This window comes from Pleurodeles waltl, chromosome 1_1 (genome assembly GCF_031143425.1).
Source record: "Pleurodeles waltl isolate 20211129_DDA chromosome 1_1, aPleWal1.hap1.20221129, whole genome shotgun sequence".
NCBI classification, from domain to species: Eukaryota; Metazoa; Chordata; class Amphibia; order Caudata; family Salamandridae; genus Pleurodeles; species Pleurodeles waltl.
In genome coordinates, this window is record NC_090436.1 from 707,851,040 (window position 1) to 707,873,610 (window position 22,571).

A 22,571-nucleotide genomic window follows, 5' to 3' on the forward strand; every position below is an offset into this window, starting at 1 on the left:
AGGATTTTTAATTGGTTCCTCAAACAGGAGAAGTTCAAAATGCAGACCCTAGTACAGGTGCTTTTTAGGTTGAACAAGGAAGACTGGATGGTGTCTATCGACTTACAGGATGCCTTTTTTCATATCCCTATTCTGAAGTCGCACAGGAAGTATCTCTGGTTCATGGTAGGGTCGCAACACTACCAGTTTGAGGTCCTTCCTTTTGGTCTTACGTCTGCACCTTGAGTATTCACAAAGGTGATGCCAGTGGTTGCGGTGAACCTCAGAAGGAAAGGAATATATGTATTCCATTACCTGGACGATTGGCTGATCAAAGTCGGGTCCCAAGAGCTCGTGCTGCATCACTTGCAGGTGACAACCCAGTTCCTGTTGAACCTGGACTTTACGGTAAATGTGCCAAAGTCTTACCTGGAGCCCTCTCAGCACCTCCTGTTCATAGGGGCAGTACTAAACACAACATTGAATCGGGCCTACCCTCCTCCTCAGAGGATTCAAAACATTCAGGCGATGAGTCCAATGTTTCAAAAGGGAGCAGCTGTTCCAGTCCTCAAGATTCTACGTCTGCTCAGTCAGTTTACTTCCTGCATTCTGTTGGTCACTCATGCATGTTGGCACATGATGGCTCTCCAGTGGTTCCTCCGCAAGCAGTGGTTTCAACACAAAGGGGATCTCAAGGAGTTGAAAACAATCTCCAGAGATGCTGCAGTGGATCTACGATGGTGGACGGCGGACGGCAACCTCTCTCAAGAAGACCGTTTTGTATTCCACCTCCGGTGACCAGAGTCATAACGGATGCTTCCACTCTCGGGAGGGGAGCTCATCTGGGTGACCTGGAGATCAAAGACCTTTGGTCTCCAGTAAAACAGATGTTTCACATCAATCTGTTAGAATTGAGGGCGATATGCCTGGTTCTCAAGGCCTTCCTCCCATCCATTTGCGGTCAGTCAGTTCAAGTCTTGACAGACAACACTACCGCGATGTGGTATATCAACAAGCAGGGAGGACTAGGGTCGTACCTTTTCTGCAGAGAGGCTCTGCGGCTCTGGTCCTGGGCACAGGACCATAGGATTTGCATAGTAGCAAACACTCTGGCCGGAGTTCTCAACGTTCATGTGGACAGTCTCAGTCGGCACTTCTCGACCATTCACGAGTGGCGTCTCCGTCCGAACGTGGTTCTTCACGTCTTCCGGATGTGGAGAGTTCCTCAGATAGACCTGTTTGCCACTTGCGAGAACGCACACTGCCTGTCTTCTGCAGCCTCCTGTATCCGGTGCAGGGGGTGTTGGGGGACGCATTTCAGTTATCTTGGTGCGACCAATTGCTTTATGTGTTTCCTCCTATACCCTTGATTCCTCAAGTTCTGAGAAAGATTTGCAAAGATCGGACTCAAGTCATTTTAATAGTCCCGGATTGGCCAAGAAGGGTGTGTTACACAGACCTTCTACAACTCTCACTGTGCCTTACGCTCCGTCTCCCTCACAGGGTAGACCTCCTCTTGCAGTCGCAGGGGCAGTTTCTACACTCCTGCCTCCAGAGCCTGCACCTACATGCCTGGAGATTGAACGGGCAATCTGAGTTCCTTTTCTCTCCCTCCAGAAATGACGGATGTTATCTTATCAGCCAGGCAACACTCCACCAAGACTGTTTATGCCGGAAGATGGGCAAAATTTGTTACTTGGTTTGGAGAGAGACAAATTGATCCCTTAAAGGCCCATTTATCTAATATTTAGCTTTTTGCCATTTCCTTGACACAAGAGGGTTGAGCAGTTGTAATAGTGAAAGGCTTTTTGTCAGCGCTGTTGGCTTTTCTTTGCCTTCCTGATCAGCGTTAATTATTTAAGACCTCTATAGTTCTTAGGTTTCTCAAAGGCTTAACTAACAAGTTTCCTCCCACTCAATTTGTAATGCCTCAGTGGGATTTGAATTTAGTTCTAACTGTTTTAATGGATTCACCGTGTGAGCCTGTGCATAGTTGCCCTGGGGCAGTCTATAACACTGTTGTCCTTTTACCCACCTCCTCATCCTTCAAAGGAGGAGGAAAGACTGCATCGCTTGGATTCAAGAAGGGCTCTGAGTTTCTACATTGAGAGAACGAGAGACTTCAGAATTGATGATCAACTCTTCATTGGATATGTGGGCAAAATGAAGGGCAAAGCTGTCCACAAGAGACCTCTTTCAAGGTGGGTCATTATTTGCATAAAGATTTGTTATTCAATGGCAAAAAGGTTCCCCCTGAAGGCATTAGGGCCCATTCAACCAGGGCTAAGTCTGCCACTTCAGCTTAAGCTAGGGGTGTGGCAGTTGTTGATATTTGTAAGATAGCAACTTGGGCTTCCCTTCACACTTGCGCAAAGCATTATTGCTTAGACTCTGAAGTTAGGAGGGATGGCCATTTTGCCCGATCTGTTTTGCAGGACTTCTTGGTTTGACCAGTCGGGCACCCACCTCCGAGTGTGGGACTGCCTTGGGATTCTATTCATAAGGTGAGGAATCCATAGGTAGTTGTATCCATCAGAAGAACAAGTTACTTACCTCTGGTAACGCTTTTTCTGGTGGATACAGTAGCTACCTGTGGATTCCTCAAAGTCTCTTCTGCCTCCCCGTTGCCTGTCTGGTCATACCAAGACTTTGATTATTGTCATAGATAGAATGTATATATTTTTGTTTTTACTTACACATATATTGTGATTTATATATATTTGTGTAGATGTATAAATATATATGTATATATATATATATATATATATATTTGGATTGGCACATGTGCTTGTGAGGTCGGTATTCACTTGTTTGCCTCAAAGGCACAGTAAAAAAAATTGTGAAACTGACGTCGGCACGCTGGTGAGGACTTCTTATGGCTCCGATGACATCAGACAGAATCGTGAGCGGAGCCATGCAATTGCGACATCCTCGTCGACGTGAGGAGCTAGGAAGAAAATTTGCGTCAAATACTGACGCATTGGGAAAATTCATAAGGTGAGGAATCCACAGGTAGCTACTGTATCCACCAGAAAAAGCATTACCAAAGGTAAGTAACTTGTTCTTCAGCCCCTATCTAAAAAAAATGTGTTGCACCATCCAAAGTAATTTTTAACCTTCCCTTGCTAAAAGAGAAAAATAAACAAAAAGGTGCCTGCCAAGTTGAAAGTGCTCAAGCTGCAAGTAGCATACACTGCTCCTGTAGGAAGGCAGTTTTACTACTTCCAAGTATACACTGTACCAGTAGCTTGCCACAGAACCTCTGTTTTTCCGGCTCATCCTAAAAGGATCTCAAAACACTTATTGGGGTTAATCACCCTTTTTTCAGAATTTTCTTCAGGGTTGAGAATTTTCACTTTCAATCGATTTTTTTTTAACCCCTGACAGCATTTTCCCGTCACAGAACTATATGTGAAGGAAGTATTTCTCACTAAGGGGGTCATTCTGACCTCGGCGGTAAAAGGCCCTTACCGCCGGTCAGAAGACCGCCATCATACCGCCGCGGCCGCGGTAAACCGCCACGGTCATTCTGACCTCCAACTGCCAAACCGCCGAAAACCCGACATCCACGGAAGGCCGCCTCATCAGCGGGCAGCGGAAAACTGGAGATGACCAAACCTCCACCGCCACGCCAACACAAACACGCCCATGCCATTCTGACCCACGAATCCACGCGGCGGTCATTCAACCGCGGTATTCCATTGGCGGTACACACCGCCACGGTCAAAATACACACCCAGCTCCAAAACACAGCCACATTGGACAATTTGAAATACACACACCTGATACACATACATGCACGACTCCCACACATCCAAGCAACTATAAAACACACACCCACATCACCCACAAACCCCCACTACTAGAAATTCGGAGAGAAGGCGAGAGAGAGAGAGAGAGAGAGCACAGCTATCGAAAAACCCAACACACACAGAAACTCAACATCATCAACCACACCACATCTACGCACACATCACCACACACCACCACTCACATCACCACAAACACCACCCCACACCTCATCGACACCACCCCATGGCACCCCAAAGACCGGACCAAGAACTCAGGGTCATGGTGGAGGAAATAATAAGGGTAGAGCCCCAGCTCTTCGGCACACAGGTGCAACACACCACAATAGCCAGGAAGGCGGAGCTATGGCAAAGGATCGTCGACAGGGTCAACGCTGTGGGACAGCATCCCAGAAACCGGGAAGACATCCGAAAGCGCTGGAACGACCTACGGGGGAAGGTACGGTCGATGGTCTCAAGACACAACATCGCTGTGCAGAAGACTGGCGGCGGTCCACCACCCACTCCTCCCGAATTCACTGCATGAGAGCAAGAGGTCTTGAACATCCTGCATCCTGCGGGCCTCGCTGGAGTAGGCGGAGGAATGGACTCTGGTAAGTCTCATCTCAACTATTCCCTCCCCCCACAACCACCAGCATGCCAACCCACACCCCCACCCTCATCCCCAACCCCCCAGCACACATCCCCCCTGCCAATGTCTCACCAGCACAACCCACCCAACCCAAAACCAAACCCTGAATGCCAACACAAACCATCAACACCCATCACCTATGCATGACCACTGCACATACCCACCCCCCCCCACACACCACCCTCACAACCCCTCCCACAAGGGAATGCCAGCACTGGGGGACAAGGGCACCCACAAATCGCACGCCATGGAACACACAGAAGCAATAACCATACTCTTTTACCCCTGCAGGGCCCGAACGCCAACACACCGGCCAGGAGGGTCCAGAGTTGTCCATCCCACCCCCAGAACAGGCCCCCAGTGAGGACAGCAGCTCTGTCGACCTAGAACCTGATGACCAGCCCGGACCATCGGGGACCTCTGGACAGTCGGTTCCCCACACACAGACACAGCCCCCGGCAGACCCAACCCCTTCTGGGAATATCAGCACAGCTCCCACCCAGTGGGCCCATGCCTCTGTCTCCAGGACAGGTCAATCAGCGGTGTGTCCGCCACTACAGGGCACCCAGGCTGACCCAACACCCCAACAACAACAGGGACCTGGGGGCAGTGGTAGTGGGCACAACGTCCAGGGGACAGAGGCCCGGGGAAACAGGGCAACTGGGAGGGCTGCAGTGCGACAGGGGGGGGAGGACAGGCCCAGGGAACCGACTCTCGAAGAGGCCCTCACCACCATCATGGGAGCATATCACCACTCCCAGGAGACGATGGCGACGGTACTGGCCAGGTTCCAGGAGATCCAGGCACAGCAGGAGGAACGGTACATGGGGTACAGAGAGGAGCTCAGGAACATCGTCCTGGCCCTCAACCAAATAGTCACCACATTGCGGGACCATGTGGCACCCCAAAGGGCCCCTGTCACTAGCCTGGACCAGGAACAGCCTACCACCTCCGCCGGCGCTAGTGGACAGGAGGCCCCCACACAACGACAGGCCACCAGAACCCCACCTCCTGCTGAAGATCAACCACCCCGCAAGAGGAACCTGAGATCTCAAAGGAAGACAGAGTAGGATGCCAAGACCCCCGCCAGCATAAGAAACCTCCTGATGTCATTCCACTGTCCCACATTGTCACCCTGTCCAACCTTGAACTGCCCCTGCTCCATCCTTCCACAGGCATATGGACAATGCACCTGTGCGACTGAGAACTGGACTCTGCCATGGACATTACTCCACCCCCACCCATCACCGTTTTACTATCATGGACCTATATGTAGCACTTTAAATAAATCACTAATTGCACTTAAAAAATCAGGAGTCTGCTTGTATTCTTAACAAATGTATTACACATAACGGTTCAAATATTGTTCAGTTACATTGTGATGACAACATACCAATGTCAATGTGCTTTACTCCATGGGCAAACAAAGCAGAAGTCACGCAGTGGGTCATACAGCTCTGAAAAGGGAAGGGAAAGTCACAATTCAGTTGAAAGGAACTGGGGGGAAACACAGAAAGTAGAGATGCAGGAGGCCTGAAGTAAATGTAAAATGGCGTGGGGGATTCTTACCTGTGTGCTACTGAAAATACTGTTGTATAACTGTGTCCCTGTTGTCCGTGTCGTCCCCGTCGTCTTCCTCCTCTTCACTCTCCACACGCTCCACAGCTGCTACAACACCACCATCTGGACCATCCTCCTGCAGGAAAGGCACCTGGCGTCACAATGCAAGATTGTGAAGCATACAGCAGGCCACGATGATCTGGCACACCTTCTTTGGTGAGTACATTAGGGATCCACCTGTCATATGCAGGCACCTAAACCTGGCCTTCAGGACCCCGAAGGTCCTTTCTATGATCCTCCTAGATCGCCCATGGGCCTCATTGTACCGTTCCTCTGCCCTGGTCCGGGGATTCCTCACTGGGGTCAGTAGCCACGGCAGGTTGGGGTAACCAGAGTCACCTATTAGTCACACACGTTGTCTCGGTAGCTGTTCCATCACATAGGGGATGCTGCTATTTCGCATTACATATGCGTCATGCACTGACCCAGGGAACTTGGCATTTACATGGGAGATGTACTGGTCAGCCAAACAGACCACCTGGACATTCATCGAATGATAACTTTTTCTATTTCTGTACACCTGCTCATCGTCTTTTGGGGGTACTAAGGCCACATGGGTCCCATCAATGGCACCAATGATGTTGGGGATATGTCCAAGGGCATAGAAGTCACCCTTCACAGTGGCCAAATCACCCTCCTCTGGGAAAACAATGTAGCTTCGCATGTATTTCGTCAGGGCAGACAACACTCTGGACAAAATCTTAGAAAACATAGGCTGAGACATCCCTGATGACATGGCCACTGTTGTCTGAAAAGACCCACTTGGCAAAAAATGGAGGACTAACAAAACCTGCACCAGAGGGGGAATTCCTGTGGGTTGGCGGATGGGGGACATCAGTGCCGGCTCAAGCTGGGCACACAGTTCATGTATAGTGGCTCGGTCAAGTCGGTATCGAAGTATTATATGACGTTCCTCCATTGTCGACAGGTCCACCAGCGGTCGGTACACGGGAGGATTCCTCCTTCTCCTCGCAAGTCCCAGCGGACGGTGACTAGGAAGGAGAACATGTAGTACAGAGTCAAGCAACCCACAGGTACGTAACTACAGCTTGCACAGTACACGAATCGCTATGCATTGAATAGCTTGTATGAGTGGCAATGCAAGGCCTAGGCCTGTGTGACGCAGTAGAAATTAAGCCATGTGGGCCCTTGAAATGGCGGCTGCCTGACCTGAGAAGTGTGACAGTGGGATGTGAGGTCAATGCGCTGGCGTGGCACACCGTGGCGGTAGGCGGTCGAAAACCGCGGCGCAAAGCTGCATTGGTTAACATTGAACCCTATGCGTTTCACGAGCCAATGACTAGGTGCGCCGGCGGTCGCAGTAGAAATTAAGCCATGTGGGCCCTTGAAATGGCGGCTGCCTGACCTAAGAAGTGTGACAGTGGGATGTGAGGTCAATGCGCTGGCGTGGCACATCGTGGCGGTAGGCGGTCGAAAACCGCGGCGCAAAGCTGCATTGGTTAACATTGAACCCTATGGGTTTCACGAGCCAATGACTAGGTGCGCCGGCGGTCGCAGTACGCACCGCGGCGGTACGTACCGCCGCGGGCGTGACCGCCATTTTCTATCTGATTAATCACTCGAGACCTGATCATCCACAGGAGAGGACCTATACTGCAAGTGCTGCTGTGAACTCGGTCTGGAAGAGACAATGGCTGCTGCGACTGGGGAAAGGGCCCCTGCCTTCACTACAGAAGAGTTGGAGAAACTTGTGGATGGGGTCCTGCCCCAGTATGCGCTACTCTACGGTCCTCCAGACCAACAGGTAAGTACACTGTGTGCACGTTGAATGGGCTATGCCTGTATTGAGTGGGGTGGATATAAGATGGTGGGGTGGGGAGAGAATGACGAGTGCAAGGCACGACAGATGAGAGCATGTGCCACATGGCAAGGTTGGGGAGGGGGGGGAATCACATCTAACATGCAGAGAATTAATGATATTTACTTTTCCACCCTGTACATGTCAAATAGGTCAGCGCCCATCAGAAAGTCGACATTTGGCGTGCCATCGCCAAGGAAGTCCGGACCCTGGGGGTCCACAACAGACGGGGCACCCACTGCCGCAAGAGGTGGGAGGACATCCGCCGCGGGACCAGGAAGACCGCTGAGTCACTGCTGGGGATGGCCTCCCAACCTAGGAGGGGTGCCAGTCGTACCCTGACCCCCCTGATGTCCCGGATCCTGGCGGTGGCCTACCCCGATTTGGATGGGCGCGTGAGGACATCACAGCAGACACAAGGGGGTGAGTACCAGCACATTCAGTTATCTTTACGCGCAGTGGAGGTGCCTGGGTGGGGGAGGAGGGCTGTGGGTGACATTAGGCCAGGGCGCTTCCTGTAGTGTAGTGCTCTCCTTTAGCCATGTCCCTGTGCCCCCGCCCCCCTCCTCTGTAGGGTGACAAGTACAGCTATCCATGGTCCTGCATCACCCATGTGCGCGTTTGTTGTCCCTAGACCTGTTGGCCTAGTCACAAGTACTGAGTAGTGTACCCCGATTGCGCGGCTTAGTGCATGAGGCTCCTGTGTCTGTCCTCTCCGCCAACGGTGTTGACAATGCATGCACTCAACCTGTTTTTATTTCTACCCCCACCCCTTTTCTTTATCTTCTTGTTTATGTGTGCATTAGCATCATCAGGCGGAGGAGAACTGGCACCGGAGCACGAGGGAGCTGCAACTCACAAGGCCCCGGTGGGCCACGGCACAGACACCGAGGCCACCAGTGATACGGAGGGCGAGGGGAGCTTCACAACGGGGACCCGTGGTGACACCAGCGACACCGACACGTCCTCGGATGGGAGCTCCCTAGCGGTGGCGGCAACATCCGTGCCCCCCGCCTCTACAGGTACAGCCGCCACCCAGCGCACCAGCACCGCCCTCCCAGCAGCCCCTCAGCCTTCGCTCCGTGCCCGCTCGCCCAAGAAGGCGGGCATCTCCTTCGCCCCAGGCACCTCAGGCCCTGCCCCTGTTACCCCTGCTGCCCTCAGTGAGGAGGTCATTGACATCCTACAGACCATCATTGTTGGGCAGTCTACCCTTTTGAATGCCATCCAGGGGGTAGAGAGGGAGGTGCATCGTAGCAATGCATACCTGGAGGGCATTCATTCGGGTCAGGCTGCCCATCAACGATCGTTCAATTCTCTGGCCTCAGCACTGACGGCAGCCATTGTCCCTGTTTCCAGCCTCCCTCTTCTAACTGCCTCCACCCTGTCTCTGTCTCCTGTTCCTCAGCCTATCCCATCCACACCATCAGACCAGCCTGCACACACCTCAACACCCAAGGGCAGCTCATCCAGACATAAGCACACAGATCACACAAACATTCACCCAAGCAACACCCAGATGCAGACATGCCAACAGCCACTACCACCTCTGTGTCCCCCTCCTCCTCGTCTCCCTCCTCCCTCCCTGTGACGTCTCCACTCACACCTGCATGCACACCACCAACAGCCAGTACTTCCATCACCAGCACACCCTCCAGTACAGTCCGCACACGTGCAGTCACCACCCCCACTGCCATTTACACGTCCCGTGTGTCCTCTCCCACTGTGTCTGTCACCCCCTTCTTCCAAGACACACAAACGCAGGCAGCCACCCACCCAACAGCCAACCACCTCACGACAGCCTCCAGCCCATGCACCTTCACCCAAGGACAGCACACCTGACTCTCCTACAACCACCTCCTCTTCCTCCACTCCCATAACCACTACACCTACCCTTTACCTTGGTCCTACATTTTTTTACCTCTCCACTCTTGACCTCTTTCCCTCACCTGACCCACCCCCTCCATCTGCTAAGAGTCCCAAGAGCGCCTCAGCCACCACCAGCCCGGCTTCAAGGGTCACCGTAGTGCATGGATTTTGGAGTCCCCCCTTTGCCAGCACTGATACATCGGTGAGCAGCAAGGGGACAGCCAGCCCCCCGCCTGGAAAGAGGACCCGTAAAGTAAGGGGCCGCCGCGAGAAGCCTGACACGCCTGCCCCCAAGGACCAAAGTTCAGCCACTTCAACTGCCACAACATCCAGGGGAGGCAAGGCCCAGAGAGCCACATCGAAGGAGGGCAAGGGCAGCAGGGCGGAGAAGTCAGCCAGCAGGAGCGCGGACCAGGAGGGCCCCACAAGCCCCATCCCGGGTGTGAGTGAGGACACCCAAGGGCCCAGGACACCGTCACCGAAGGGTCCAGCAACTGCACGGTCGGAGGGCGACTGAGCAGGGAGTCCTGGCCAGGTCTGACTCCCTTGACTTACAGAACAAGCACCGCTGAAGAGGGCCCCGCCGTCCAGAAAGGCACCGCTGAAGAGGGCCCCGCCGTCCAGAAAGGCACCGCTGAAGAGGGCCCCGCCGTCCAGAAAGGCACCGCTGAAGAGGGCCCCGCCGTGCAGAAAGGCACCGCTGAAGAGGGCCCCGCCGTCCAGAAAGGCACCGCTGAAGAGGGCCCCGCCGTGCAGAAAGGCACCGCTGAAGAGGGCCCCGCCATGCAGAAAGGCACCGCTGAACAGGGCCCCGCCGTCCAGAAAGGCACAGTTGAACAGGGCCCCGCCGTCCAGAAAGGCACCGCTGAACAGGGCCCGCCAAGACAGGCACCGCTCCGCTGGGCCCTTCATCTCAAGCACTGCTCCGCTGGGCCCTTCCTGTCAAGCACCGCTCCGCTGGGCCCCTCATCTCAAGCACCGCTCCGCTGGGCCCTTCCTGTCAAGCACCGCTCCGCCGGGCCCTTCATCTCAAGCACCGCTCCGCTGGGCCCTTCATCTCAAGCACCGCTCCGCTGGGCCCTTCCTGTCAAGCACCGCTCCGCTGGGCCCCGCCGTCTCAAGCACCGCTCCGCTGGGCCCTTCATCTCAAGCACCGCTCCGCTGGGCCCTTCCTGTCAAGCACCGCTCCGCTGGGCCCCTCATCTCAAGCACCGCTCCGCTGGGCCCTTCCTGTCAAGCACCGCTCCGTTGGGCCCCGCCGTCTCAAGCACCGCTCCGCTGGGCCCTTCATCTCAAGCACCGCTCCGCTGGGCCCTTCATCTGAAGCACGGCTCCGCTGGGCCGTTCCTGTCAAGCACCGCTCCGCTGGGCCCTTCATCCCAAGCACCGCTCCGCTGGGCCCTTCATCTCAAGCAACGCTCCGCTGGGCCCTTCCTGTCAAGCACCGCTCTGCCGGACCCTTCATCTCAAGCACCGCTCCGCTGGGCCCTTCATCTCAAGCACCGCTCCGCTGGGCCATTCCTGTCAAGCACCGCTCCGCCGGGCCCTTCATCTCAAGCACCGCTCCGCTGGGCCCTTCCTGTCAAGCACCGCTCCGCTGGGCCCCGCCGTCTCAAGCACCGCTCCGCTGGGCCCTTCCTGTCAAGCACCGCTCCGCTGGGCCCCGCCGTCTCAAGCACCGCTGGCCGAATGACAGTGCTGGTTCTGTGTCGAGCTACTGTTCACGCTGCACTCGGGCCACCCTGCCTCCTCCATTGCCTGTGGAGACTGTTATCCACTTGATAGACTGTGGCTTTGCACTCCCCAGGATTGAACAGTGGGCAAGCCACCCACTGTAGAGACTTGAGAGACTTTGGCTTTGCACTGGCCAGGATGGCACAGCGGGCATGGTGGCCCCTTCGTGGATCTGGCGTCGTGGACTCATCTGGCTGTGGTGCCCCCCCTTCCCTTCCCCCTGAGGTGCCTGTAGTTTTATCATCTGATGCCCCTGCAGTGTTCTCTCCAACGGACTCAGGTCTCCTGTGTGGGCTTTGCCCATGTGTTTATACACTTTGGCCCACGGACAGTTGACATTTCAGTGACTGTGCAGGACTTATTGCCTCTATTTATCGGTTACGCAATGTTTTAACTTGATATTTTTTGTTTCATTTTCCTATTTTACCATGACTTCAATGAACCTATTTTATACATAAATTTAGTTTCTCACTTTAATGATATCTTTTCATTATTCCGGAGGGTTTGGGTGGTGTCACTTTGACTTGGTGCTCTGCATTGGTGTGTAGATAGTTGGGGGGTGGGTGTATTGCGTATGTGTGTGCCCGTAACCCTTCCTCCTCCCCCCTCCCCTGTGTCGTAGGTGCGGTACTCACTGTTGTCGTCTGCGCCGGAGTTCGTACTCGTGGTAAATGAGCAGGTAGACGAGTGCAGGTAGGATGTTCAATTCGGGTTCCATGCTGTCCTCCGTCCTCGTGGAGTGTATAGAGTGAGCGTTTTCCCGTTCGTAGTCTGTTTCCGCCGTGTTTTTATCGGTGGGGCTCCCGCCCCGGAAAAGGTGGCGGATTGGTGAGTTGTGATAGGGTGGGCGGTACATTGTCTGCCGCCTGCCTGTTGGCGGTGACCGCCGCGCTGTTTGTTTGTCCCGCCGTGGCGGTCGGAGTGTTCGCACCGAATAACGCAAAAGGACGCCCTGCTCAGAACCGGACCCATATACATGTGGGTCGTGCTGCGACGGAGTAAGGACTGTGTTGCTGTGGACGTCCTGAGCAGGAATCCAGTGGGGCCTTTCGATCACAGGTGTGGCGGAGAGTCTGAGCTAGGACTGGTACTTATATTTTGGCCCCGTACCAGATAACATGAGGCACTAGACAAGGATGCCCTCTATCCTCCTTACTGTTCGTCTTAGCAGTAGAACCATTGGCCCAAAGCTTTCACCAACGTGCTGATAGCTGGGGAATATACGTGAATAGATCGCCCCACACGATATCTCTATATGCAGATGACATGATCCTCTACTTCAGAGAGCTGTGATGTCCCTTTGAGGAGGCAGCACAGCTAATGACCGCATTTGGTGACCTGTCAGGTTTGTGGATAAACGCTTATAAATCCTATGCCTTTTCCTTTAGTGGCCTGTACAATACTCCTCAGATCGCATGCGGACCATTACAGATCCAATTTGCTCCACAATAGTTTCAATACTTGGGGGTGCAATTGTACTGGAATCCGGACGATCCCCTAGATGGCAATCTAGGCCGCATAATAACATCACTACGTTCACAAATAAACTTCTGGAAGACTCTGTCCTTGACCATAGCAGGCCGGTTGGCATTGTCCAAAATGGTCCTTCTACCTCGGTTATTATACTATTTTGTAAATTTACCAATCTTGATACCACCACGCATATTCGCAGAGCTTAATATGCTATTAACTGAACAGACCTGATATGGAGCACGGGCCAGCGCAGAATCAGCCTAGCTAAACTACAATTACCATCTGGTAAGGGAGGGATGGGAGCCCCAGACCTGAAATCCTATTGTGTAGCCAGTCAACTACAATGACTGGCATATTGGTTGGGGGGCCATAACTTAGAGGAAATTGGATATACTCCCCACATGTTGCAAAATGGAAGATTACACACTACTCTGCCCGGGCTCCACACCTTTCCTAGATGGCCCTTTATTGCTGAAAGTTGCACTCTCCTATTGGAAGCTTGCCATGAAATACACACACTCACCCACCCCATACTCTCCACATATACAGGTATGTGGTCTCCCTATTTCCCTAAGCATTCTCACAAATAAAATGCTGCATCCTTGGAATCAAGAGTCACAGATGACTCTAGGATCCCTATTCATATATGGAGTATTAATGCCACACCTTGAGTTTACACAAATGCATGGGCTGCCAAATACCCTTTTTTAACACATGCTAGTATGATTGGCTATATACTGCAGGCACTACACACTAGGGGACATGGAAAACACCTGATCAAATGGTTGTATAGATGACTTAGGATACACGTGGGAACTCTACTAGACTCTCTAAGGAATAGATGGGAGCTTGACATCCACAGGACACTCACAGATGAAGAATGGTCCTTCCTCTTACGATATCCAAAACAGATCTCCCAAAATACACACTTAAAATGTATTCAATTTTCAATATTCCACAGAGCCTACCTCACACCACATAGACTGAATCTAATATTCCCATTGGCCTCACATCCTGCCCATGGTGCCATATGCTGAGTACAGCTCTAGCCCATATGCTATTTTTATCCCCACTCCTAGTGACTTAGGGGACCAAAATTGGAGTGACATTAGCAAGCCTGACAGGAAGGAATTATTGGCATACTTTGGCACATTGTATATTGGACTTGTACCCCATGCTCAAATCAGCTAGTGTGGCCTCCTGTTTCCTGGACATGGCACTCTTATTGGCCAAATGCCCACTGATGCATCACTGGAAATCTTCTAAACTTCCATTGATACACCAATGGAGGGAGGAAGTAAAATAGTGGGGATAGGCTGAGAGCGCTGCAGTCCACCGTGAAGAATACAGGGGACACCCCAAAAGGCCGATAGTTCTAGAATGAGACACATTGCTAGAAAAACTTAACCTACAAGACAGCAACGACAATAACGCTCACCAGGACATCATAAGGCCTCTCCATTGGTTCTAGACATTTACCATCATTCCACTTTACAACCTGTGATGTCAGGACTGGTGGATGACGTGCTTATGCCCAGGCCAGGTCCTGAGGTAGCATTCTTTCACTGCTTCGTAATCACTAGATCCCACACTAATGGTTCATTTAACATGCCAGTTTGGTTCCCTACAACTCTTAGGTTCTCACACGATAGTATTCCCGGTGCTTCTGAAATGGACACATATGTATGTGAGCCGCTGGGGGGAGGGAGGGAGAGTTAATAGGTTAACTGTTATGATTGCATAAAATATTTTTTGCTTTCTGTCTCTTTAAAATACTGCAGTACAATTAGGACATCGTCAAGACCAAGACTAGTTATGTGTCTCTCTTCTCACATATATTTATTACAAGCAAAATATTTTACTGTAACTGAAAATTGTAAAATGCAATAAAGTTTGTGTTAAAAAAAAAAGAAAAGAAGACCGCAGGCACTGAGTACTTTACCTCTGGAACTAGTCTGACCGATGTCAAGCTTGAGATTGTGCCATCAACTCAGACCATGACAACAAGACCCTTAAAGGAAGAACCTTCAATGCAGTGGAGACACCTTCCGACTCAAGAATGTCTGCATCCATGTTGACAATGTCAAGGTCGTTTTTGAGGCATTCCACAGCTTTTCTCCATTTCATCAGGAGCCACTTGTGATTCTTTCCCTGATGAGATATTGCTGGCTCTTCCAGTACTGGCAACGGTTATTCCAGCAGAGGATCCTATACAAAAATCCTCTTGAGACATTATACTTACCACCCAGACATGTGATGCTAATTATTTTACCTAGACCAGTTCTGCTGCAACATACAGTTATAGAACCATGGATTACTTTAATGTTGCCTGCGCTACTAACTTTGCCTCAAACCTATTTGCCAGTTCCTAATCGGGAAATTCCTCAGGTTACTCTGGAAAGATGTAAAAAAAGATGATCTTCTTCCATCTCTCCATAGTCTTCAAGGCATTATTCCTCGGATTCCCATATGTCTTACACACCAACATCACCAGCAGTGTCACCTGTAAGAACCTCTTCTGTGGATGATGTCATGACAGTTCAAGATGTCCTGATCAGAAGGTCCAAAAACTAAGCATACAAATGAAGCCCCCCTCAGTCGGTAGTCTGAATAGTAATGGAGATTTTGCAACCAAGAACGTCCACTAAACCCATCCTTCCCAGTGGTCCTGAATTTTGTGGCGTTAGCTGAAGAAATGTCCCTGCCACCAGTGACCTTCCAATGAGCTACTTTAAGACTTCTAAAACTCTATCGACCGCTATAGCAACATCCAGTTTATTTGAGACAAGATCCTAAGCCTGACGCGGTAATAGACTCAGCCACTCATTACAACATTGGCGGTATTGACCGCCTACTGCCACGGCGACGGCCGCCAGCATACCACCGCTGTGGCTACCAGCCGGCAACGCGTATTATGACCGCTGATGGTATTCCGCCAGAAATCTGGAAGAACACCGACGCCGGTCATGGTGGCGGACGGCGGTAAGGCGGCGCTGCTGACAGCAGCACAGCCACTCCAGCAAAACACCACCTACTGTATCATGAGCAATGATACGGCCTGATGGTGTTTTGCTGGCGGATGCTAGTGCTGATAGCAGCACCGCGGACCTGCAAGCAGGTAAATCAGGTTCTCCGACCGGAGAGGGGGGTAGGGGTTTGTGTGTATGTGGGGGGTGTTTGTTTTGGGATGCGTGCATGCGGGTGTGAGTCGCATTGGATGCATGTGTGAATGAGTGATTGTGAGTGTTGTGGATGCATGTGTGTGACAAGGTATGTTGGTGTGTGTTGTGGTGTGTGGGTATGTATGTGTGCATGCGTGGGTGGAGGTGGGTATGCGTGTGTGCATGTGTGTATATGGGTGCGCGTGTGGGTGTGTATATGTGCGGGGGCAGGAGCAGGTGGGGAGGGTGAGGGAGGCTCTGGGGAGGAGGTGGGGCGTGTGAGACCCCTATCAGTGCCAGGGAAGGATTTCCCTGGCACTGAAAGTGCCTACCGCTATGGTTTTCGTGGCGGTACAAAAACCACGAAAACCAAGGCGGTAGGCCGGGTCGTAATCCCGAGGATGGGAATGTGATGGCCGCCGAGCTGGACACGGAAGTCGATGTGTTAAAGTGGCGGTGTTGGATGGCGGTAACAGCCAGGGTCCAAATCCCATTTTTTTTACTGCCAGCCTGTTGGCGGTATTACTGCCGCTTTAACACTGACCGCCAGGGTTGTAATGAGGGCCTCAGTTGTAAGAGGCTCACACTTCTGCACCAGAAGCATCAGTGCTACGAAAGAGAGAAAGTAAAGGGGTTGATGCGGTATGAGGGAAGGTATTTGGCTCTGCGGCTGTAGATTTTAAAACTGCCAGCGCATCGGATTTGTTGGGGCAATACGGCAGAGCTGCTTGGGAATTGCTCAATGCCTTTTGCGTATGGCCTGCCAAAAGATAAGAGACAGGACTTTTTGATGGAGTTTCATCACAGCATCTCTGTCAATCACCTTTGCTGAGATTAACTATGCTAAAGCAAAAGACACAACTCAAAATAATGAATCTTCCCTTCTCCAGAGCAGTTAGTTTCGGTCCTCAAACAGACAAAGAGATTGAGCATATGAAGAATGAGCAGCAACAGTAAAGACAGTGGGGTTCAAGGAGAAAAATAAAGTTTACCCCTCCCAGTTGAGACAAAGAGATAATATTTACCAACCGAGACAGACAGTTTAATCCCCTCAATGGTCCTTTTATCCTTAAACTCAAGGGCAGGAACAACAGCATCACACCCAGTACCTTTGCAGAACCAGTCAGAAAGATGACACTATCAGCGTTTCTACTCATCTAGGGAGTTACACTCATAATTTGAACAATAGAAGCTCTGCTTGTTCTATCCTGTTTGCAACTTCAGTGGGAATGAATATTAAAAAACAGCTGACAGAATTACTTACCACCAACAGATGGGACTTATAGGTCATCCAGGACATTCATGCATTTCAGTTCCTTCCTCCATCAATCCCCCCCAAACGAGTGCTAAAATATCAGCTGTCAATTTTTTAAATACATGGAAAATCTCTGCTCCAAAATATGCAATACAACCAGTTCCTTCTTGTAGGAAGTTGGATCTGTATATACTATTTCAAAGTAAGAAATAGTGTGCACAGAGTCCAAGGGTTCCCCTTAGAGGTAAGATAGTGGCAAAAGTAGATAATTCTAATGCTCTATTTTGTGGTAGTGTGGTCGAGCAGTAGGCTTATCAGAGGGTAGTGTTCAGCATTTGTTTTACACACACAGGCAATAAATGAGGAACACACACTCAAAGACTTACTCCAGGCCAATAGGTTTTTATATTGAAAAATATATTTTCTTAGTTTATTTTAAGAACCACAGGTTCAAGATTTACAGTTAATACTTTAAATGTAAGGTACTTCACTTAGATACTTTAGGAACTTTAAATGAAAACAATATCATGTACAGTGTTTGTAAAAATGGCAATAAGCTATTTTCGAAGTGGACACACTGCAAAAATCAACAGTTCCTGGGGGAGGTAAGTAAAGGTTAGATTAGGAGGTAAGTAAAACATTTACAAGTCTCATTCCTGGGCATAGGCAGCCCACCGTTGGGGGTTCAAGGCAACCCCAAAGTTACCACACCAGCAGCTCAGGGCCGGTCAGGTGCAGAGGTCAAAGAGGTAACCAAAACATAGAGGCGCCTATGGAGAACAGGGGTGCTACGGTTCCAGTCTGCCAGCAGGCAAGTACCTGCGTCCTCGGGGGCAGACCAGGGGGGTTTTGTAGAGCACGGGGGGGACACAAATAGGCACACAAAACACACCCTCAGTGGCACAGGGGCGGCCGGGTGCAGTGTGCAAAGCAGGTGTCAGGTTTTGTATAGGTTCCAATGGAGGGACCCGGGGGTCACTCTAGCGGTGCAGGCAGGCACAGGGGGGGCTTCTCGGGACAGCCACCACCTGGGCAAGGCAAAGGGTCGCCTGTGGGTCACTCCTGAGTTGAAGTTCGGTTCCTTCAGGTCCTGGGGGCTGCGGGTGCAGTATTGGTTCCAGGCGTCGGGTCCCTTGTTACAGGCAATTGCGGTCACGGGGAGCCTCTGGATTCTCTCTGCAGGCGTCGCTGTGGGGGCTCAGAGGGGTCATCTCTGGTTACTTACAGGGTCGCAGTCGCCAGGGAGTCCTCCGTGAAGTGTTGGTTTTCTGCAGGTTGAGCCGGGGGCGTCGGGTGCAGGGTGTAGAGTCTCACGCTTCCAGCGGGAAACGTGAAGTACTTGGAAGTTGCTTCTTTGTTGCAAAGAAGTTGCAGGTTTTGAACAGTGCCGCTGTTGACAGGAGTTTCTTGGTCCTGTAGACCAGCGCAGTCCTCTGAGGCTTCAGAGGTCGCTGGTCCCTGTCGGATGCATCGCTGGAGCAGGTTTTCGAAGTTGGAGACCGGCCGGTAAGACTGGGGCCAAATCAGTTGTCGTCTTCCTCCTTCTCTGCAGGCTTGTAGGTCAGCAGTCCTTCTTCTTTCTTCAGGTCGCAGGAATCTGATTTCCTGGGATCTGGGGAGCCCCTAAATACTGAATTTAGGGGTGTGTTTAGGTCTGGGAGGGCAGTAGCCAATGGCTACTGTCCTTGAGGGTGGCTACACCCTCTTTGTGCCTCCTCCCTGTGGGGAGGGAGGCACATCCCTAATCCTATTGGTGGACTCCTCCAAACTCAAGATGGAGGATTTCTCAAGGTAGGGGTCACCTCAGCTCAGGACACCTTAGGGGCTGTCTTGACTGGTGGGTGACTCCTCCTTGTTTTTCTCATTATCTCCTCCCGCCTTGCCGCCAAAAGTGGGGGCAGTGGCCGGAGGGGCGGGCATCTCCACTAGCTGGGATGCCCTGGGGCGCTGTAACAAAAGGGGTGAGCCTTTGAAGCTCACCGCCAGGTGTTACAGTTCCTGCAGGGGGAGGTGAGAAGCACCTCCACCCAGTACAGGCTTTGTTCCTGGTCACGAGTGACAAAGGCACTCTCCCCATGTGGCCAGCAACATGTCTGGTGTGTGGCAGGCTCGCAGGAACTGGTCAGCCTTCACTAGAAGTCGGGTAGGTATTCAGGGGGCATCTCTGGGTGGCATCAGTGTGCATTTATTGTGCTGAGAAGTTTGATACCAAACTTCCCTGTTTTCAGTGTAGCCATTATGGAACTGTGGATCTCGTGTTTGACAAACTCCCTGACCATATACTCCTATGGATACCCTGCACTTACAATGTCTAAGGTTTTGCTTAGACACTGTAGGAGCATAGTGCTCATGCACATATGCCCTCACTTGTGGTATAGTGCACCCTGCGTTAGGGCTGCAAGGCCTGCTAGAGGGGTGACTTACCTATGCCACCCACAGGTAGTGTGAGGTTGGCATGTCACTCTGAGGGGAGTGGCATGTTGACTTAGTCATTTTCTCCCCACCAGCACACACAAGCTGTGAGGCAGTGTGCATGTGCTGAGTGAGGGGTCCCTAGGGTGGCATAAGACATGCTGCAGCCCTTAGAGACCTTCCCTGGCATCAGGGCCCTTGGTACCAGGGGTACCAGTTACAAGGGACTTACCTGAGTGCCCGGGTTGTGCCAATTGTGGAGACAAAGGTACAGTTTAGGGAAAGAACACTGGTGCTGGAGCCTGGTTAGCAGGGTCCCAGCACACTTTCAAATCATAACTTAGCATCAGCAAAGGCAAAAAGTTAGGGGGTAACCATGCCAAGGAGGCATTTCCTTACACTTCTCTTTCAAAACTACACTATCGAACCAGTTTTTACTTCTCAAAGACTGGAAAGAATCTTTTCCAGATATTTTAGATTTCCAAGAAAGGTCCCAAAGGGGAGTTCAGGCCTATCCTTGATCTGAGACAAACTACAAATGGACTAGGAAACAAAAATTCTGAATGTTAGACTTGCATCAGATATATCCACAGCTTATGACGGGAGGCTGAATGCTTTCTGTGAATCTAAAGGATGCTTATTTTAGCATACCAGTGGCAGCGATACACAGAACACTTCTAATATTCATTGTAGGTGTAGGAGGCTGGCCTGGCTTATAGTGGGTACCTGATGGTACTTACACCTTGTGCCAGGTCCAGTTATCCCTTATTAGTAGATTAGTAGTGTTCTAGCAGCTTAGGCTGATAGAGGTAGCTACAGCAGAGCAGCTTAGGTTGAACTAGGAGACATGCAAAGCTCCTTGTATACCACTTATATCATATAGCACTATATCATAAGAAACACAATACTCAAAGTTACCAAAAATAAAGGTACTTTATTTTAGTGACAATGTGCCAAAAATATCTCAGAGGATATACTCCCTTAGGAGGTAAGCAAAATACACAAAATAAACACACAAACCAAAATCAGGTAAGTAAACAGGTCGTGGTTGAAGAAAAAGGGTGCTGCCTGGGCCCAGGAAGGACCAGGAGGTCGCCACTTGGAAGAGGAGACAGAGCGGGTCCTTAGCAACACAGAGAGTCCACGCACAAGAAGGCAGCACCCGCAGAAGTACTTGAACATGGGTTCAAGAAAACTGAGCACGGCGGTCATCTCAATACTACAAAAGAGGGTCCCACGAAGCCGGTGGTCAACTCAGCGAGTTGAGCAATGCAGGACGGAGTGCTGGGGACCTGGGCTATGCTGTGCACAAAGGATTCCTTGTAAAAGTTCACAGGAGCCCTAGCAGGCGCAGTTCACACAGTAAACAGGATTACTGCCTGGAGAGGGGAGGCAAGGACTTACCTCTTCCAAATTTGGACAGTTGGACCACTGGACAGTCTGGGTCACTTGGGTCTACCACCTGTGTTCCAGGGGCCACGCTCCTCAGGATGAGAGGGGGAGTACCGGTGATGCTGAGGTTTGGTGCCTGCTGGAGCAGAGGGAAGATTCCATCGACCCACGGGAGATTTCTACCCACAGCCCCCAGAGCATGCACCGCCAGGAAACAGTCGAGAAAGCCGGCAGGATTAGGTGATACAATGTCGCTTGTAGTCTTCTTGCTACTTTGTTGCAGTTTTTCAGGCGTCCTGAGGAAAAGCCCACAGGAGAGTCCCTAAATAGCCCTCAGAGGAGGATTGGCCACCTAGTGAGGTAAGCACCTATCAGGACGGGCCTCTGACGTCACCTGCTGGCACTGGCCACTCAGAGGCCTCCATTGTGCCCTCACACCTCTGGATTCAAGATGTCAGAGGTCTGGGACACACTGGAGTAGGTCTGGGCACCACCCCTGGGGTGGTGATGGACAGGGGAGTGGTCACTCCCTTTTCCTTTGTCCAGTTTCACCCCAGAGCGGGGACTGTGGGTTCCCTGAACCGGTGTAGACTGGCTTATGCAAGGAGGGCACCATCTGTGCCCTTCAAAGCATTTCCAGAGGCTGGGGAGGCTACTCCCCCCAGCCCTTAACACCTATTTCCAAAGGGAGAGGGTGTAACACCCTCTCTCAGAGGAAATTCTTTGTTCTGCCTTCCTGGGACTGGGCTGCCCAGACCCCAGGAGGGCAGAACCCTGTCTGTGGGTTGGCAGCTGCGGTAGCTGCAGAGAAAACCAATGACTATCTGGAAATTAAGTTACATGTTGTTCACTGTTTTTTATATCCTCAGAGTGACTAATAGGAACAGCAAGTTCGGGTCAGATTGGACTCGTGTAACTGACTGGTATCCTTCCTTTTTTCTGACAGTTTCAGATTGCAGGAGTCTATTTAGTTTATAGTAGGAGAGGTTTAAGGTGCACTATGTCCTGAAGAAGCGTCATAGGATCCTTTTTGGACCATAGAGACGCGAAACATGTCGACCTCATTTTGAGGTAGGTCTAGTAGTTCCTGGCCTCCTCCCTTTCTCAACAAGCTGACGCAGAGTGGTTGAACATTATCTCTATTCCACTCCTGAGTTACATTTTTAATCTTGGCCATCACCCTACACAGACAAATAAATTTAGTATTCAGAGGATCTTGAGCTAATTTTAGTTTTTCTGTTGTTCTCTCCGCTTTTTCTCCTTACTCACATTTGGGGTTTGTGGCATCATCGAGAAAAGATCTCCGGCAAAGAGCCCCCCTACAGACATTTCAGCGCCGGTCTGACAAGGAGCACGTCCGATGATGAAGCATGACACCCAATAGGGTGTGTGAGGACTCTTGCTCCTAATAATTAGG